Consider the following 18,216-nt stretch of genomic DNA (forward strand, 5'->3'; position numbering starts at 1 on the left):
ATATTACATGGTTATATGTAATCTGAAAGGTGATTTTTAAATCCATAAAGTTGAGAGATTAAATTTTTGAAAATAAAAGTTGGAGGACTAAATTCCAAATGTGTGAAGTATGGACACTTAGGGCCCTTTGGATGGGCGGTGCGTTTACCTATAGTTAGTGTAAAAACAACGGTTTGAGTGAGATTAGATAATGTAGTGTGAGAGAAAAAGAACGCTAAACGCACCACACTAGAGGTAAACGCTAGGGGTGAGCAAAACTCGATTCGATTCGAAAAAAGTTTTGAATTTCGAGTTAATCGAATTATTTGAGTCAACTCAAATAACTCGATTCGAGTTTTGAGTTCGAGTTGAGTTGCATTTCACAATTCAAATAACTCGAATAATTCGAATAATAGATTAGTGTAAATACCCTTTTGGCCCCTATTAAGTTTAAAAATAAGTAAATTGGTCACTCTCTCAACAAAAATTACAAAATAATTCAAATTAATTTTTAAAATTAAAAATAATTATAAAAAATTCAAAATTTATATTTTTAAAAAAATATATAAAAATTCTAAAAAAATTTTAAAAAAATATATAAAAAAGTTCAAATTTTAAAATGTTTCTAAAATAATAATTTTAGGGACCTAGTTAATGATTCAAATTTATCAAACTCAAGAATCTTATTATTATTATTATTATTATTATTATTATTATTTTGCTTTGAATTTTTTTAAAATTCATACGGTTTCAAATTTATGTGCTCTAACATGGAAATAGTTATACTGTAACAATATTTTTATTTGACATGGTTAACTTTTTTTTAATTTAACTCGAATAATTTCACTCGATTCCACTCGACTCAAATTTCATTTCACTCGACTCAATCCGAAAAAATTTCAAATTGAGTTCAGATGATAAAATAGGACTCGTGAACTTGATTAACTAGAATTTTTTTCACTCGATTCGATCGAATGCTCACCATTGATAAACGCCCATCCAAAGGGGCCCTTATGACAATTGTTTGAAGTGATAGAACCGGTCTTGATACTAATCTGGAGAGAGACATCAAATTGGTTGATCCGCGAACCAATACGTGCCAGTACACTAAGGTTAAAAAATTGATTTAACTGGTTTTTTATTTTTTAAAATATTTTATTTTTATGTTTTTTAATTGTTTATTTAATCGAACCATACAAACTAATAATCTAATAAGAACTTTACTTAAAATTTAATATTCAATTTTTTATTTTATAATTTAACATAAATAAATAATTAATCCAACACAAAAAAAATAAATTTACCATACTAATCTTTAACCAGCAGTAACGTCAAATAAGGTAGTGCTCATATATCTTATCTCTCTTTTGTACAAAAAGATTTGTAATAATATAAATTCATTACTCGATAAAGAAATATAATAACTTATTAATATCCAAATAATTTTAAGTTAAAATATTGTGTACAGACCACCCCTCAACTGGTCCGGTCGCTGGACTCAAGCAATAAAATGCTACGAACAATTACCTCACAATTACAAACAATTTACAATTTAAAATAAAAAATAAATATTAAATAATCACACATGAGCATGTATAAATACATTAATGCATCTATTTCAGGTGAGTATTGAGTATATGGAAGCTTAAAAATAATTCAAGACTAAACAGAGATCAATTTGAATAAAAAACAGAAAGTTGAGAAAAATCTGAAAATAGGGGTCACATGGCCATGTGGCCAGGCTGTGTGACAGAGCCCAAACCATGTGTCCCTAAACATGGTTGTGTGGCCAAACCGTATAATAGACTATGCCCGTGTGAACCTGGGTTACACAACCATGTCACTGCCCATGCCAAACCTACACCAAAATATAATAGACCACACGACTGTGTGGAGTGACCATGTAAGACACAAGACCGTGTGTCAGCCCATGTACACCTTAAGAAACTTAAAATTCAAGCCATTTCACCTATCCTAACTTAGACACCAAGCCATACCATTTGCAAATATCAATACCATTTTTAAAACACATCAAATTATGTCAAAACATGATAAATACCAATCAACCTAAGTGCCTAACCAATATGCCCATAATGACACCTCAATTTACAAATCAAAACAACCATAAAGGATTTGATTAAACATGCCAAACTTGATCACCTAAGCATATAACCATTCGATATTTGCCTTGCATCATAACCTCACAACCTATACACAAAACTATCAAAATTATTAAGGTAAAAGTATAGTTATAACTTGACTACTACCCATTCCATACTAATATAATCAAGGCGCAACATGTATCAACCAAATTCAAGCAATCATCAATCTTCGAGCCAAGCATGTAACTAACTCAATCGAGACCACATTAAGCAATTACCAAGCAACACAACTTTCAAGCCATTAACACTTTGATCATTACCAAAATACCTTACATATTTACATAATTATAAGGATATCAAGATTCAACTAGCCATCAACCAACACTCCAAACCCAAGACTCTTTAGGTACATGCCAACATTAAAATAAGAATTTCACCAACGCTTGAGTTCGAGATTCTCGTTGGATGTTGAATCGATGTACAAACTGAATACCTAACCTGTGCACGAACAAACGATAACGTACACCGAGTATAACTCAATAGTATTTCTATATCCAATATTAAATTATAATATAAATTATGTAATGCATGACTCAACAACAATATCTAATACAAATTAATATTGGAAAGTTGCATGTCATCATGCATCATTTAATATTACAATTCAATTTACTTATAATAATTCAATCTAACATAATTGTAACACATATACATTTCTCCCTATAACAATCAAAATAATTTTATCACATCAATATTATATTCACATTTCAAGACTTAACTCCAGTATCCTCTATTCAGTTTCATTTATAATCAATGTCCCAAATCCATATCGTTATTTCATCCATCATACTTATATAGATATACACAATTATATTTATATATATATATATCACATATCAAAACATATTCAATTTCATATTTATATTATTATATGATATTTCCAAAATTATTCACTTTAATCCTTATCGCTAATAATAAATTTGATTGGATCAATTCAACTCTTTTTTATTATTTATAGCTTACCTTATGATCTTCTTATGCAATACAATTTATAAATGCAACAATTGAAGTTATTCGGGTTATAGAATCACAAACCGTAAACTCGGAACTATTTATTAATGAACTTATCTTTTCCTTTCTTTAAGGAGGATTTGAGGTTGACGTTAGCAATTTTGAATTTGAAACTCTTTGAACCAAAGGCCGAATGCTACTCCTCTCTACTCAATTTCGGTTTGCATGAAAATAGCATAAGGAAATGAGTTTTTGTTGTTTCATTCCCACTATCTATATTTTATTCATTATGTTATTTTATTTCAATATAAATTAATATAACATATATTTGTGTTAACATAATATATATAAATTATATATCATGACATTAACGACCGTCCATTCCAACTAAAAACAAAGGTATATTTGCCTTTCAAGTCCTTTAGTTATATTTTAGTTTATAATTTTATAATAATCACATTTTATCACTTAAGCGATTTGGTCCCTATACCCTAATTAAAAACTAATTCATTAAAAATTTCTAACCGAAATTCAATTCGCTTCTAATATAACTCTGTAAGTATTTAATAAAAATATTTATGAGTTTGATTTACGAAAATGAGATCTCGATACCTCAATTTCCAAAAACACCGACTTAGAGTTGATTCACTTGTACCTTATCTAACTTTCTAAATAACGAAAACTATTAAATCAAACTTCAATATAATACTGTAATACTCTTGTAAATATTAACAAATAATATTCACTGATTCTATCATCGGAAAATAGCATTTCGAAACTACCGTTTTCGACTCCACTGACTTTCGGGTCGTTATAGTGTAATTAAACCCCCAATTATGTTTAATATTTAACTCTATTAAAATTTTGATAAAAAAAGTTAGGTTAAAATTAAGTATAGCATGTCTTGATTTGAATGAAGCTATGGTTGAAGTTTTTGTTAGACATCCGTTTGACACGAGTATGAATCGTGTTACTCTCATCTCCTACTTTTAGTATTGTATCAAAGAATAGCCTTATATAAATAAATAAAATCATGCTATTCCCATCCCTACCCTTAATATTGTATCAAAGTATAACCTAATATAAATAAATTACTTGATGTTTATTTATTTATATCTTCTTTTAAAGGAGAAGTTATTTTTGTTAAATAAGGAATTAAAGGTAACAAGTTAAGGTTAAAATATGTCATAAGTTCATCTATTCTTTACAAATTTGAAATTTAGTTATTGTATTTTGTAGGAATTTAATTTCTCTACTTTTCAGATTTTAAAATTCAACCCAAAATTTGAACTTTATAATTTTTATAAAATTCAAATTTATTATAAGATCAAAAATTAAAATATTAAAAAAATTTTAAATTCTCAAAAATAAAATATAAAGATTAAATTTTAATTTTAATTTTACTAAAAAATAGAAAGATTTATGTGATATTTTAACTCAAGTTATATAGGAATTATAGCATTGAAAGTACACAGCACAGGGCAATTTACCAAAAAAAGCCAATTTTTTTTAAATTTATCGAAATGGGCTCGGTATTTTTTTTAAATTTACCGGAATGGGCCCTTTTCCCCTAAATCGCGTCCACGTCAGTGCGATGTCAGGGGATGTGTCAGCAAAGCGCGGCCACGTCAGCGCGCTTTGATGATGTGGCAACAAAGCGCGGCCTTGAGAGCGCGATTTGTTGCCACGTCAGCAAAGCAGTCTGACATGGCCGTGATTTGATGATGTGGCGCGTCCTTGGGGACGCGATTTAGACTGCACGTGAACAGTGCAACGGTCAAAAATTTGACCATTGCCCCCCCAACGGTAAAAAAAACCCTATAAATACCCCCACCCCTTTTTTTTCACAAACAAATCCTCTCTCAAATTTCCTTTCAATTTCCTCTCAAATTCCTTCCAAATTTCTCTCAAATTCATATTTAATCTCAATTAGCTCTCAATTTCCTTTTAAATTTCTCTTAAATCCCTATTTTCAAATAATTTTAAAATTTTTTGATTTTTTTGATGACGTGGCAACAAAGCGTTGCCTTGAGAGCGCGATTTGTTGCCATGTCAGCAAAGCGCTCTGACGTGGCCGCGATTTGATGACGTGGCACATCCCTGGGGACGCGATTTAGACCGCGCGTGAACAGTGCAACGGTCAAAAATTTGACCGTTGCCCCCCCAACAGTAAAAAAAACCTATAAATACCCCCACCCTTTTTTTTCACAAACAAATCCTCTGTCAAATTTCCTCTCAATTTCCTCTCAATTTCCTTCCAAATTTCTCTCAAATTCATAGTTAATCTCAATTAGCTCTCAATTTCCTTTTAAATTTCTCTTAAATCCCTATTTTTAAATAATTTTAAAAAATTTTGATTTTTTTAAACCGAAAAAATTACTCTTAAATCCCTAATTTTTAAACCGAAAAAATTTGTACGATTTCAGTAATGGACGGAGGATTGACTCGTCTTGATAATCACCACATATCCGTAGAACAAATGAAGATGGTAAGTGTTAAATTTAATTTTTAAATATTATTTAAGATTTTTTTATTTATGCATTTTTAGATAATTATTAATTTATTATTTGTTATAAAAGTCTATAGATCGGGTATTGGAATGCAAAATCCAGACTATGCATGCTCCTCCATCACCGTTGGTAGAGAACTACCTGCGGGAAGCGGGTTTTTGGTACGTGGCGACGGTAGGCCGGGGATGCAAGGTGGACCTGAAACTAATCAGTGCGTTGATCGAGAGGTGGAGACTCGAGACGCACACATTCCATCTTCCATTTAGAGAGTGCACTGTCACTTTGGAAGACGTCAACCTGCAATTGGGATTGCCGGTGGACGAGTACCCAGTCACGGGGTCTGCCCAATCTAGCGATTGGCCAGCGGTGGGCTACAAGGTTCTGGGCGCTATTCCGGAGAAAATGGACGGAGGTAAGATCAAGATGGGCTGGTTACGAGACACATTCCCAGATCCGGATGAAGATTCAACCTAAATAGAAAGAATCCGATATGTTCGGACATACATTCTTCAGTTAATTGGAGGTTATCTGATGCCGGACTTGTCACGGAGCCGGTACATCTAAGATGGCTGCTGAAACTCGTTGATTTTAGAGTAGCCGGTGAATTGAGTTTGGTGTCTGCCGTCTTGGCCACATTATATCGGGAGATGTGCGGGGCGACGCGACCGAGGAGAGCAAAAATTGGAGGTTGCCTGTCACTATTGCAGTCATGGGCACGTTTTCGCTTTTCATTTCTACGTCTTTGAGTGGACCACCCATATACATTCCCATTCATAACGAGGTAAATTTTATATTAGATTTTACAGTTATTATGTAGATATTTAAAAATAAAAGTATGCTAAAAGTTTATTTAATTAGGTGGAACCATCCGGTAAGTCATGCTCGATTACGTACCGAACTTGAAGATATACGGCTTCTATTAGACAAACAGTCGGAAGCACATGTAAGTATTAAATAAAATTGATATTTCCATCATTCGCTAGTCGATTGGTAATTAGTATTTAGTATTTAGTATTATGTATATAACTAATATTTCTATAATGTCCATATAGTTTCAATGGACACCATACGAGGATCCGACAATTTGGGCAGTAATTCCGGATGAGTTCTTACAAAATCAAAACACTTGGCACGTGAAAGTCGCGTTGATCAACTACGTGACCGTGGAGCCACACCAATCGGATATAGTGCTACGACAGTTTGGATGTAGACAACCGATTCCCGTGGAACCTGAGGTGTTTGACGATCAACACAAAGTCGACCTTCGGCAATTGAATACGGATTGGCCGAGATACTGGTCCGAGTACGTGGGAATGTGGGAAGACCGATATGAATATATACCTACTCGGGAACCAATCATTGTTCTGGAGTTAGCGTGCGTTCCGGAATACATGCCATGGTTTAGGATCCATGGCAAGTCATATTTACTGACGCCAGAGGAGAGGCAGTGGCAAATACGTGTCCAAAGGGAAAGGCGCGGGCCTCTAAATCCAAGATGAGGTGAAGACGACGCTGGCCCCTCAACGAGGCCTAGACATTCACCCGGTACATCATCAGCGGCCATGCAATCACCAGGCCCAACAAGAGTACCGACATAGTCACCCGACCCAGCAGTTCAACCGATGATACCCATGCAACCGCCTTTTCAGATGATGCCAGGTGCGTTTCCTAGCCCTTTTATGTATCCTAACCCTTATATGTATCTTTTTCCCAGTCCTATGGCAGGTTGGAGCCAATGGCCCGGTTCAGATCCATTTCCTGTTACGCCGAGCGGACCGCCGATGTATAGGCCAGCGACACACGAGGGATCGCAAGAGGGGCCATCGGGGAGCTCTTCTTTTTACCAATCCCCACCATCGTATGGGTTTCAAACACCGTCGCTGTTGGTGATGCAAACACCTCCACATTCACTATTCTTTCAAGGTGGATCATCGTCCCAACTCCGACAACCAGATGCCTTATCGGAAGAACCAGAATCCCCACCGGAGGAACCACAACCGCTGCCGAAAGCTAGACAAAGGAGGAATCCAGCGCGTAACCGTCGATGGCCGCCATGTGGCACTGAATCCGGTGGGCACGAAGATTGATTTTTGTATTTAAATTTATTTGTACAAATATTTTGAATATTTTGATATTATTTGATGTAATAAAATAGAAATTTTATTGAGTTATTACTTAAAAACCCTAAACTAATTTATTAAAAATTTATAAATTTATAAATTATAATTAAATGCATAATTTAATTGTAAAACCATAAACCCTTAAACTAAAAACCCTAACCCTAACCCGAACCCTTAACTTAAAAACCTTAACCCTTAAATAAAAAAGGGTAACCTTTACCTTAAAAACCCCAAACCCTAAACCTAAAAACCATAAGCCCTAAACTTAAAAACCCTAAACCTTAAACATAAAAACCTTAAACCCTAAACTTAAAAACCCCAAACCTTAAACTTAAAAACCTTAAACCCTAAACCCTAAACTTAAAAACCCTAAACCTTAAACATAAAAACATTAAACCCTAACTTAAAAACCCCAAACCTTAAACTTAAAAACTTTAAACCCTAAACCCTAAACTTAAAAACCCCAACCCTTAAACTTAAAAACCCTAACCCTTAACTTAAAAACCACAAAACATAAACCCTAAACCTAAAAACCATAAACCATAAACCTAAAAACCTTAAACCCTAAATTTAAAAACCCTAAACCCTAAAACCTTAACTTTAAAACCCTAACCCTTAAGTTAAATATAATTTGATAATTCTACTAACCATTAATACAATTATCAGTTAATATTTTTACATTCACATAATGTTAGATTTGAAAAAATGTTTTGACTGGTATTAACAATTAATAATTTGATATAATTTGATAATTTTACTAACAATTAATACAATTATCAATAAATAATTGAAAAAAATATAATTTATTTACAATTACATTTAACTATTCCGATTAGGGCATGATCGACTTGTATGTCCTGGATTCCTACACCATCCGCACAACTTCTGTTGACTGGCTGTTTCTCGGATATCCATATTGTTACGTATTCTAGTTGAGCGAGGTCGACCCTTTGGTTTACGACGTAATTCTATATCCGGTAATAGCTTAAAAGGAGCAAGAGATACAGGCGGCCACTTACCTTTATCTGGGACCGGTGGGAAAACGTGTCTCCAGACGCTGTACATGTTTTCTAATTTGTACACTTCGTCCACATAGCTCATCGGATCTAGACGGAGATTCTGACAAGCTACAATAACATGAGCACATGGATAACGAAGTGCATCAAATATCCCACAGTCACAAGTCCTATTTCGCAAGTGTACACAATATTGCCCGCCAACAACACCTAAATTGTCTCGATCGTGACACACTGTGTGCATGGTGTTTGCCCTCACCTTGGCCTTGTTAATTTCTTGAACCACCTTACTGTACCATACATGGCCTCCCTGCATCTGGCCTGCATAACTTGCTGCTTGCTTTAAAAATAACACCGCCAAACGAAAATGTCTCTCGCACAACCGATGTTATCGGTAGATGGCGCGTTCCTTTAAGAGTAAAATTCATGCATCCAGCCAGGTTCGACGTCATATGGCCATATCGTAGGCCACCGTCATATGCATGTGCCCACAATTCGAAACGTATGTTACAAAGGTAGTCCGCCCCTTCTCCGTTAATTGAACGTAAAATTGCCAACATCTCGTGAAAACGGTCTTTATTTATTTCATACCCTGCTAATATAAGTTCATAGCGAATATTACATACCACTTCTACCAATAAAACTAATTCAAATTAACAAACGAAATAACACAGATATAGACTAAATACCCATGTTGGTTACTTGTCGTCATTCGCTCTTAAATGGATATTGCCTGTAGTAGTTCGAAGCAACGTGTCTTAGGCAATATCTATGGTGTGTGCGCTGCCATAAGCTTCCCTGTCGATCAAATGCAACTAGTATACCGGTGCCCCGATCTGAAATAACATAGATATCAGGTTGGGGGCACACATGCCTCCTTAACCTAGAGAGAAAGAAATCCCAGATATCAGACGACTCCCCCGGTGTTATTGCAAATGCAATTGGAAGAATTCTCCCACCGCCATCCTGTGCCACTACAAGCAATAGCCGATGAGTATACCTACCAAACATAAAGGTACTGTCAATTTGTACCAATGGCTTGTAGTATGGAAATGCGTCTCGACATTGCATAAAGGTCCAAAACAAGCGTTTGAACACTTGGCATCCAAGTAGCAATCAGCCGTTGTAGTACGCATGTTCCGTTTCAAGGTCTGTGATGGCACCTGAGATGTATCTCTTTAGCACCTAACACCACTGCCATATTTCATTATATGAGGCGTCCCACCCACTATGCATATTCTCCAACGCCTTTTGCTTAGCTATCCAAGCTTTGCGGTAAGAGGGCGTGTACCCCATTTGGCTACAAATATTGGCAATTAACACCAGCACTGAAGTCCTGGGATCTGCTTTTACTTTGGGCAGTATCAAGCTAGCTAACATAGCTGAATCCATCTTGGGATGATCTTGTGAAACACCTATAAACGGAGTACATTAAATAATGCAACATCACATAATAAAAGTATTATTTAGAAACCGTCAATACTGTACCTGCAGCACATGTATGTGGACCTTTGTACTTTTTAATCTCCCATAACCCTATCTTTTTCCTTAACGAGGCGTAGATTTTCCATGAACATGTGCCGTTTTGCACCGCACACTTCGCCTCAAACTTATCAGATTTGGATTTAACGACGTGTTAGTTAACGGCGTTTTTGATGCTATGTTGTTTCAAAGCACCAATAAAACTATCCTTGTTGGTAAACTGATTACCAACATCAAATTCACTTGAATCTACCCCCGACCTTGTACGATCACGCAACCGGTGTAGTAGATCTAGAAACTCTAACGCATCATCTGCAGATAGATCGACATTATGCATGTGGGCTGGAGGTGAGTATGCTCTGAATCGTGGATTTTCTTCTTCATCTGTACTCCTTTCAGCATATTCAGGTTCTGTTGGAATAGGCTCCGGTTCAGAAAATAAGCCAACTTCTGCACCATTGGGCCCGGGCTCTCGAGGTGGATCCACATCAGAGTCATCTTCTAACCCACAATCATCTGCAGCGTACGAGGTCCCCTCACCGGCTGACGTCGTAGGGAGTACATCATCCCTTCTTCTGGGCATTTCATAACGTCCCCAATTGGATGTTGATTTCCACCCACTAGAACTTGATGTCGTTCCCCAGTACGTATTTCCAGCATCAAACATCAAGCCACCGACGTACATGTCCCATCCATCGACAGAGTGTCTTACAGGGGATGTGCATTCGACACCGCTACCAAACATGGGCTGTTCCGTATTTTGTAACCCGCTAACCGAGTGTCAGCCAGAGGTCGTGTATACATCTCGAACACCGGTCACAAGTACATCATTTGGAGATGTAAATTGTACATATAACTCAATATAAAGTGCTCTACTAGTAAGATGAGTCTGCACCATTGCCTCCAAGCTACGAGCACCTTTTATGTTGAACGAGTCATATGTCACCGGATCAACAGATCACCATCGCAGCAAATCGCGTCCACGTCAGCACGCTTTGATGAGGTGGACACAAATCGCTCTTTCAAGGACGCGTTTTGTTGCCACGTCAGCATAGCGCGCTGACGTGGACGCGATTTGCTGACATATCCCTTGACTTCGTGCTTACGTGGACGCGATTTAGGGGAAAAGGGCCCATTCCGGTAAATAATAAAATACCAGGCCTATTTCGGTAAATTTTTTTAAAAATGGCTTTTTTTAGCATTTTGCCCCACGACACACTTGAATTATGAAGTTACACAACCAGTTATGTTATTTTGTTTCCAGAAGCTTCATTTCCGCTTTTTCTATGTCTGTTTCTTGGTTGTCTTCCTCGATTAATTTGCTTCGTCGCTCTCTCCTCCTCTCGATTTTTATTTTTTCATAGCCATAACCAATTACAACCGCAACCTTCTTTTTCTTCTTTTGTTGAAAAAACTCTCTTCCTGTTTCGGTCTGTGTTTGTTTTGGCACACTCGAGTCGGTCAAGTCTAATTTTATTTTATTATTATTTTCTTCTTCTTCTTTTTTCCTTTGTTATTCGTACAAAAGAGACAAGTGCCGTATCCGTATTTCATAGGTTGATTTGGAATGTTGGAGCTTGCATTCTGGCTGAGTAATAATAGTAGTACAATTAATTATTTTTGTTATCGTCTGTCGTTTGCAGATGCTAAAGAATGCGGGGTTCCACTTCCTTGTACTACTGAGTTTTATTCATTACGTAGTAACTTTGGCATTGATAGCCATCCTGAATGCATTGTCTTTGATTCCTCCCTCTCCTCCATTAAAGTCAGCCCATTTATTCACTATTGGACTAGTTATGTCTCTTTGCACTGGCCTTGCTAATGTCAGCTTGAAGTATAACAGGTGAGAAGGTGTATATATATAGTATACTACCTACTTACCTATGCGTGAATCTTTTATTGATTTGCTCGCATAATTGATTTTCTTTGTTATTCACAGCGTTGGATTTTATCAGAGTGGCTAAGATCACTGTTACGCCTACAATCGTTCTGGCAGAATATCTATGGTATAAAAAGAAGGTTTCTTTCCCCAAGGTCAGTTGCTTCTTTTCTAGTGTAAAAACTTTGAAAGAAAATGACTTTATGTATTAACAGGCCAAAAAGAGTCGTATATATACATTATAAGCATAGAAAATAAATCATCCAATAAATTTATGTAAATCCGTAACTTTTAAAATAAAGTTCGTAACTTCTATCCTAAATATATTTAATAGATATTTGCATATCTAAATATATTCTTTAATTTCTTTCGTAATACCCCCTCAAGTTGGTGCGTGAAGGTTACGAACCCCCAACTTGCTTAGAAGATACCCAAATTGTTGTGTCCCCAACGCCTTTGTGAAGATACTAGCTAGTTGCTCACAGCTGCAAACATAAGCGGTTTGAATATGTCCATGTTGAATCTCATCACGAATAAAATGACAATCAATTTCAATGTGTTTTATTCGCTCATGAAACACGAGATTTGCACTAATATGTACGGCTGCTTGACTATCATAATACAACAACATAGGATCAGAGTGAACAACACCAAGAGACAATAAAAGACCCTTTAACCATTTCAGTTCACACACAGTTGTAGCCATGGAATGATACTCTACTTCAGCAGAAGATCTCGACACTGTATGTTGCTTTTTAGTCTTCTAGGAAATAGGAGAGGGCGTAACAAAGTACCCAATGAGAGATCATCGTGTTAAAGGAAAACTTCCCCAATCAAAGTCACAGTAACCTTATAGTCGTAGATCACAATTAGCTCGTAGAAGCATTCCTTATCCAGGACTTCCCTTCAAATAATGAACCACGCACAAAGCTACTTCCCAATGAGCTTTCTTTGGTTGATGCATAAATTCCGCCAAGATATGAACACTGTAGGATAGCTTAGGTTGAGTGAGAGTCAAGTAAATCAATCTTCCTACCAATCACTGATACTTCTTTGAATCTGCCAAAACAACACTCTCTGCCAAGGCTAAATGATGATTTTGTTTGATGGGAAAACCAGATGATTTAGCACCCAATAGCCTAGCTTCAGTAATAATATCCAAAGAATATTTGCGTTGGCAAAGAAAAATACCTTCGTGATTCCGTGCCACCTATACACCCAAAAAATATTTCAATCTCCCCAAATATTTCATGTGGAAATAGTGGCATAAATAATTTTTAAACTTATGAATGACAACACTATTATTTCTCGCAATAACAAGATCATCAACATACACCAGTATACTCAATTGTATATTGTCCTAATTCAAAGTAAATAGTGAACAGTCAGGCTGAGATTGAAGAAACCCATACCGGTTTAAAGTAGTTGTCAACTTCGCAAGCCAACACTAAGGGGCCTGTCTTAAACCATAAAGTGATTTATGTAATCTACAGAGTTTGCCAACCTGTTGAGTGACAAAACCAGGATGCATCTTCATGTACACCTCTTTTCTAAATCTCCATGCAAGAATGCACTATGAACATCCATTTGATGAAGTTCTCATTTCTTTGTTGCCACCACTGAAAGAAAAGTACGCATGGTCACCATTTTTTCTACTGGAGCAAAAGTCTCATTGTAATCAATTCCTTCTATTTGATTACTTCCAAGAATCACCAATCGAGCTTTATAACGTTCAACCGACCTATCTATATTATATTTGATTTTGTAAACCTATTTACCCCCTATAGCTCATTTTCGCAATGGTAAATCTTCCAAAATCCATGTCCCATTAGCCTTAAAAGCCTCAAGTTCTTTCATCATAGCTTCTTTCCATCAAATATCTGTTATGGCCTAAACATATGAGGTAGGCTCTATTTCGGCTGTCATAGCTGCTAAGAAAGAACGATGTTTTGGAGAAAATTTGTCACAATTTACATAATGTGCTATAGGATAGGAGATACCTAAGGACATGATTGGTTTGGATGAACATGTAGAGGGGCTTATTTGTTGTATAGCATATTTCACAAAATCTCACAGTCGAATAGAAACTTTTTTTTCTATGATGACGCCGAAGTTGTTCTTGAACAAATTCACCCGAAACTTTAGTGACACCCCCTATCGTCGTTATCACATTGAGTCACAGTTGAATTCTCAAGTACTTCACTTTCTTCATCCTCATTCAAGTCACCATCATCATGATTGGTAATACCGAAAGGAGCACTCTGTACTAGATCTGGTTGTGCACCCTCCTTACTAACATCAACATATGGAAATTCATATTCAGAGAACACAACATCTCTTGATACAAAATACATTCCTGTATCAATATCATAAACTCTCTACCTTTTTTTCCAAAAGGATATCCTACAAATACACAACGTTGACTTTTACTAGCAAGTTTGTCTTTTTCCTTATTCAAGTTCCAAGCATAACAAAGACATCCAAAAGTTCGAGTATGATTATAACTAGAAGGTTTACTAAACAAGATCTCATAAGGAGTCTTTCCTCCTAATAGTTTAGAAGGTGTCTGATTGATCAAATATCCAGCCGTTAAAACACATTCTCCCCAAAACTTGATAGGAAGATTTCCCTGAAATCTTAAAGCTCTAGCCACATTTAGTATATGGCGATGCTTCCTTTCAACACGACTATTCTGTTAAGGTGTTCCTACACATGAAGTCTGATATAAAATTTCATTTTTAGAAAAATAGTCTTTCAAGCATGCAAATTCAGTACCATTATCAGTTCTAACTACTTTCACATCTTTATGAAATCGTATTTTAGTCATAGCAAAGAAATTACGCATGACAAGACCTACTTCTTTTTTTTCAGTCAACAAAAATATCCATACACCCCTAGAAAAAATCATCAACAATGGTCAAAAAATATGAGGCACCACAAGAAGCATTAACATGATAAAGTCCCCACAAATCACAATTAATTAATTCAAAATTTTCATTCTCTTTAATGTCACTAGAAACAAAAACTTCCCTTATTTGCTTAGCTCTCAAACAAATGTCACATGGTTTATTCTTCACCAAACTATTACTAAGTTTAATTTGAGGAAGAGATTCAACTATTTTTGCAGACGGATGCCCCATCCTCTTATGTCATACTTCAAAGGAATCTACATGACTAACCTTGCATGCTTGGACTGATGCTATCGACTTCAAACAGTAAAGCCCCTTTGCATTGTTCACCCGCTCCAATCACAATCCTCGAGGTGCGATCCTTTATAACACAAATTTTATTAGTAAATTAGACATCACAATTAGATCCATCAACCAACTATGACACATATATCAAATTGCAATTCAAAGTTGGAACATAAAGAACATTGTCCAATTTGATATGTTTTCCCAAACAAACTGATCCCTCCTTCAACGCCATTACCTCCCCACTATTAAGAAAACCAATTGACATACCTCAATTTCTTTGAAATTTTTTAAACACTCTAAAGTATCTGTCATATGTTGGGAAGCACCCGAATCAATGATCCAACTCAGATTACTCTTACCATTCAACTTTTCGCTAGTACCTGATTTGCATGTGTTCAACAAATTGAGAAAGAGTGTCCATTGTTCAACTATCAAGGCCCTAGAAGTTGAACTTTTTGCTGTTATTGCCACTCATGATGATGGTTGCCCAATTACATGAGTTGTATTCACCTTTGGCGTATTACTACGTCCTTGCCCTACACTCTGTCCCCCTTGTCCACATCCAGTCCCCTTGGATCAGTCACCCCACCATTTTGGTTATCCAATGAGTTAGAAACAAGTTTCAGAATCATGTCCTTTTGTTTTTCAATATGAGAAAACAATTGATTTTTCTCTTGTTTCTCTTTTATACTTTCGGCCTCCTATCTTGGTCTGTATTGCAAAACTCACAATTTCTCTATATTCCTCCTTCCTTTATGAATTTTTTTAATGCGTTTTTCTTGGCACACCAACGAGTGTGCCTTGTTTAAGTTTGGCAACGGATCTGTTCTCAAAATATTGGAACAAACAGCTTCATAAAACGCATCTTCCAACCCTATCAAAAATTGATGAAGCCCTCTTCTTCTCGTTTCTTGTCGAGTTCAGCTGCAATATTACAATTGCATTTTCCACAACGATAGATGGGAATCTGGTCATAATTCACGAGTTTTTCCTATAATTGTTTCAATTTCCCATAATAAGTCACAATTGGAAAATCTCTCTGTTTGCATTTGGCAAGTTCTGCCTTGATTTGCTGAACACGAGGTCCATTAGCAATAGAGAATTGTTCTTTGATATCCTCTCATAAATCTTTTGCAATCTCCATATAAGTTATAGTAGATCGCAAGGTTGGCTCGATTGTGTTGAGCGTCCATGAAACCAGCATAGAATTTACAGTCCACCAATCCTCCAATTTAGAGGAATAATCATCAGGTTGTTCAATCGTTCCATTAATAAATCCGAATTTCTTCTTGGCCCTTAACGTAGCTCGCATTGCTCGAGCCCATTCATCATAGTTGTCTCCTTTCAGTTGCACCTGAGTAATTATATTACCAAGATTATCGCTCGAAGTCAACACGTAGGTGGAAGTAGGTTTCTTTCCCTCGTTATTCATGACTATTTTGTTTTTCTCTGGCTCTTGATACCATATAAAAACTTTGAGAGAAAATGAATTCCTTCTACCATATTAATAGACCAAAAAGAGCTATATATATACATGATAAGCAAGGAAAATAAATCACCTATTAAATCTATGTAAATCGCTAACTTCTAGAATAAAATCCCTAACTTCTCTCCTAAATATATTATTTACATATTTAACATATATTTGTATATCTAAATATATTCCCTGGTTTCTTTCCTTATATCTAGCCTTATTTAAGTCAAGCAAGCATGCTTCAATGGAGTTGCCATGTAACACCCCGAACCCGAGTCCGACACCGGAGTCGAACACGAGGTGTTAACAAACTTTGAAAAATTTCCAGACACTGCCCAATCTGTGTACTAGTCGCTTTAAAAATCATATCTTGAGCTTCACAACTCGAAAATCAGTTTCGTGATTTTTCCCTGAAACTAGACTCATATGCCCATCTACATATTTTTTTCTAGAATTTTTGATCGGGCCAATTAGTACAGTTTATTAGTTAAAGTCTCCCATGTTACAGGAATCGACTACCCTGACCTTTGCGCATTACGACTTGGATATCTCCTTGTACAGGGCTCCAATACTGATGCTGTCAGCATCTACCTTTAAGGTAGGCTTTACCTATTTCATGGTTCAACTAGCCCTTTTTGCATACATAGCACAATTTATGAAAGTGATTAACCATCCCCGTGGCCAATCCTTGTCAAACATATCCACACTAAATGATTATAACATTATACTTAAACACATATAAGCCATTTTCACATGGCTATCCAAAACTTATACATCACATAAAGTACTCGAAAAACAACAATGGGTCGTCCTAAACATGCCATATCAAAATTCAACCAAAAGAGTACCCAAAAGTGTAACACCCCGAACCCGAGACCGACACCGGAGTCGGACACGAGATGTTAACAAACTTTGAAAAAATTTTCCAGACACTGCCCAGTCTGAGTACTAGTCGCTTCAAAAATCATATCTTGAGTTTCACAACTCAAAAATCAGTTTTGTGATTTTTCCCTGAAACTAGACTCATGTCCCCACCTATGGATTTTTTTCTAGAATTTTTGGTCGGGCCAATTAGTACAGTTTATTAGTCAAAGTCTCCCATGTTACAGGGGTCGACTACACTGACCTTTTCCCATTACGACTGGGATATCTCTCTGCACAGAGCTTCAATACTGATCCCGTTTGTTTCTATGGAAACTAGACTCAGAGAGGAATCCATACATATATGGTATGACCCCTAATTATCTCTGGTAAATTTATAGTGAATTTCCAAAGGCGGAACAGTGAATCCAGAAACTGTTCTGGCCCTGTTACACAAGAACCCGAATATCTCTTTCTGTACTGTTCCTATAATTGTTTCGTTACTTCCATATGAAAGTAGATTCATCAAGGTTCGATTACATAATTTATTCACTATTTAATTCCACTCCTACGAATTCTTGTGAT

The 18,216-nt window shown here is 36.1% G+C and overlaps 1 pseudogene; it reads left to right on the plus strand.

Moving 5' to 3' along the window:
* The window catches only part of LOC121218398 (nucleotide-sugar uncharacterized transporter 1-like), a 67,839-nt pseudogene that overhangs the window by 23,225 nt on the left and 26,398 nt on the right, over positions 1-18,216 (plus strand).

Source organism: Gossypium hirsutum, chromosome D06 (genome assembly GCF_007990345.1).
Source record: "Gossypium hirsutum isolate 1008001.06 chromosome D06, Gossypium_hirsutum_v2.1, whole genome shotgun sequence".
Classification (NCBI taxonomy): domain Eukaryota; kingdom Viridiplantae; phylum Streptophyta; class Magnoliopsida; order Malvales; family Malvaceae; genus Gossypium; species Gossypium hirsutum.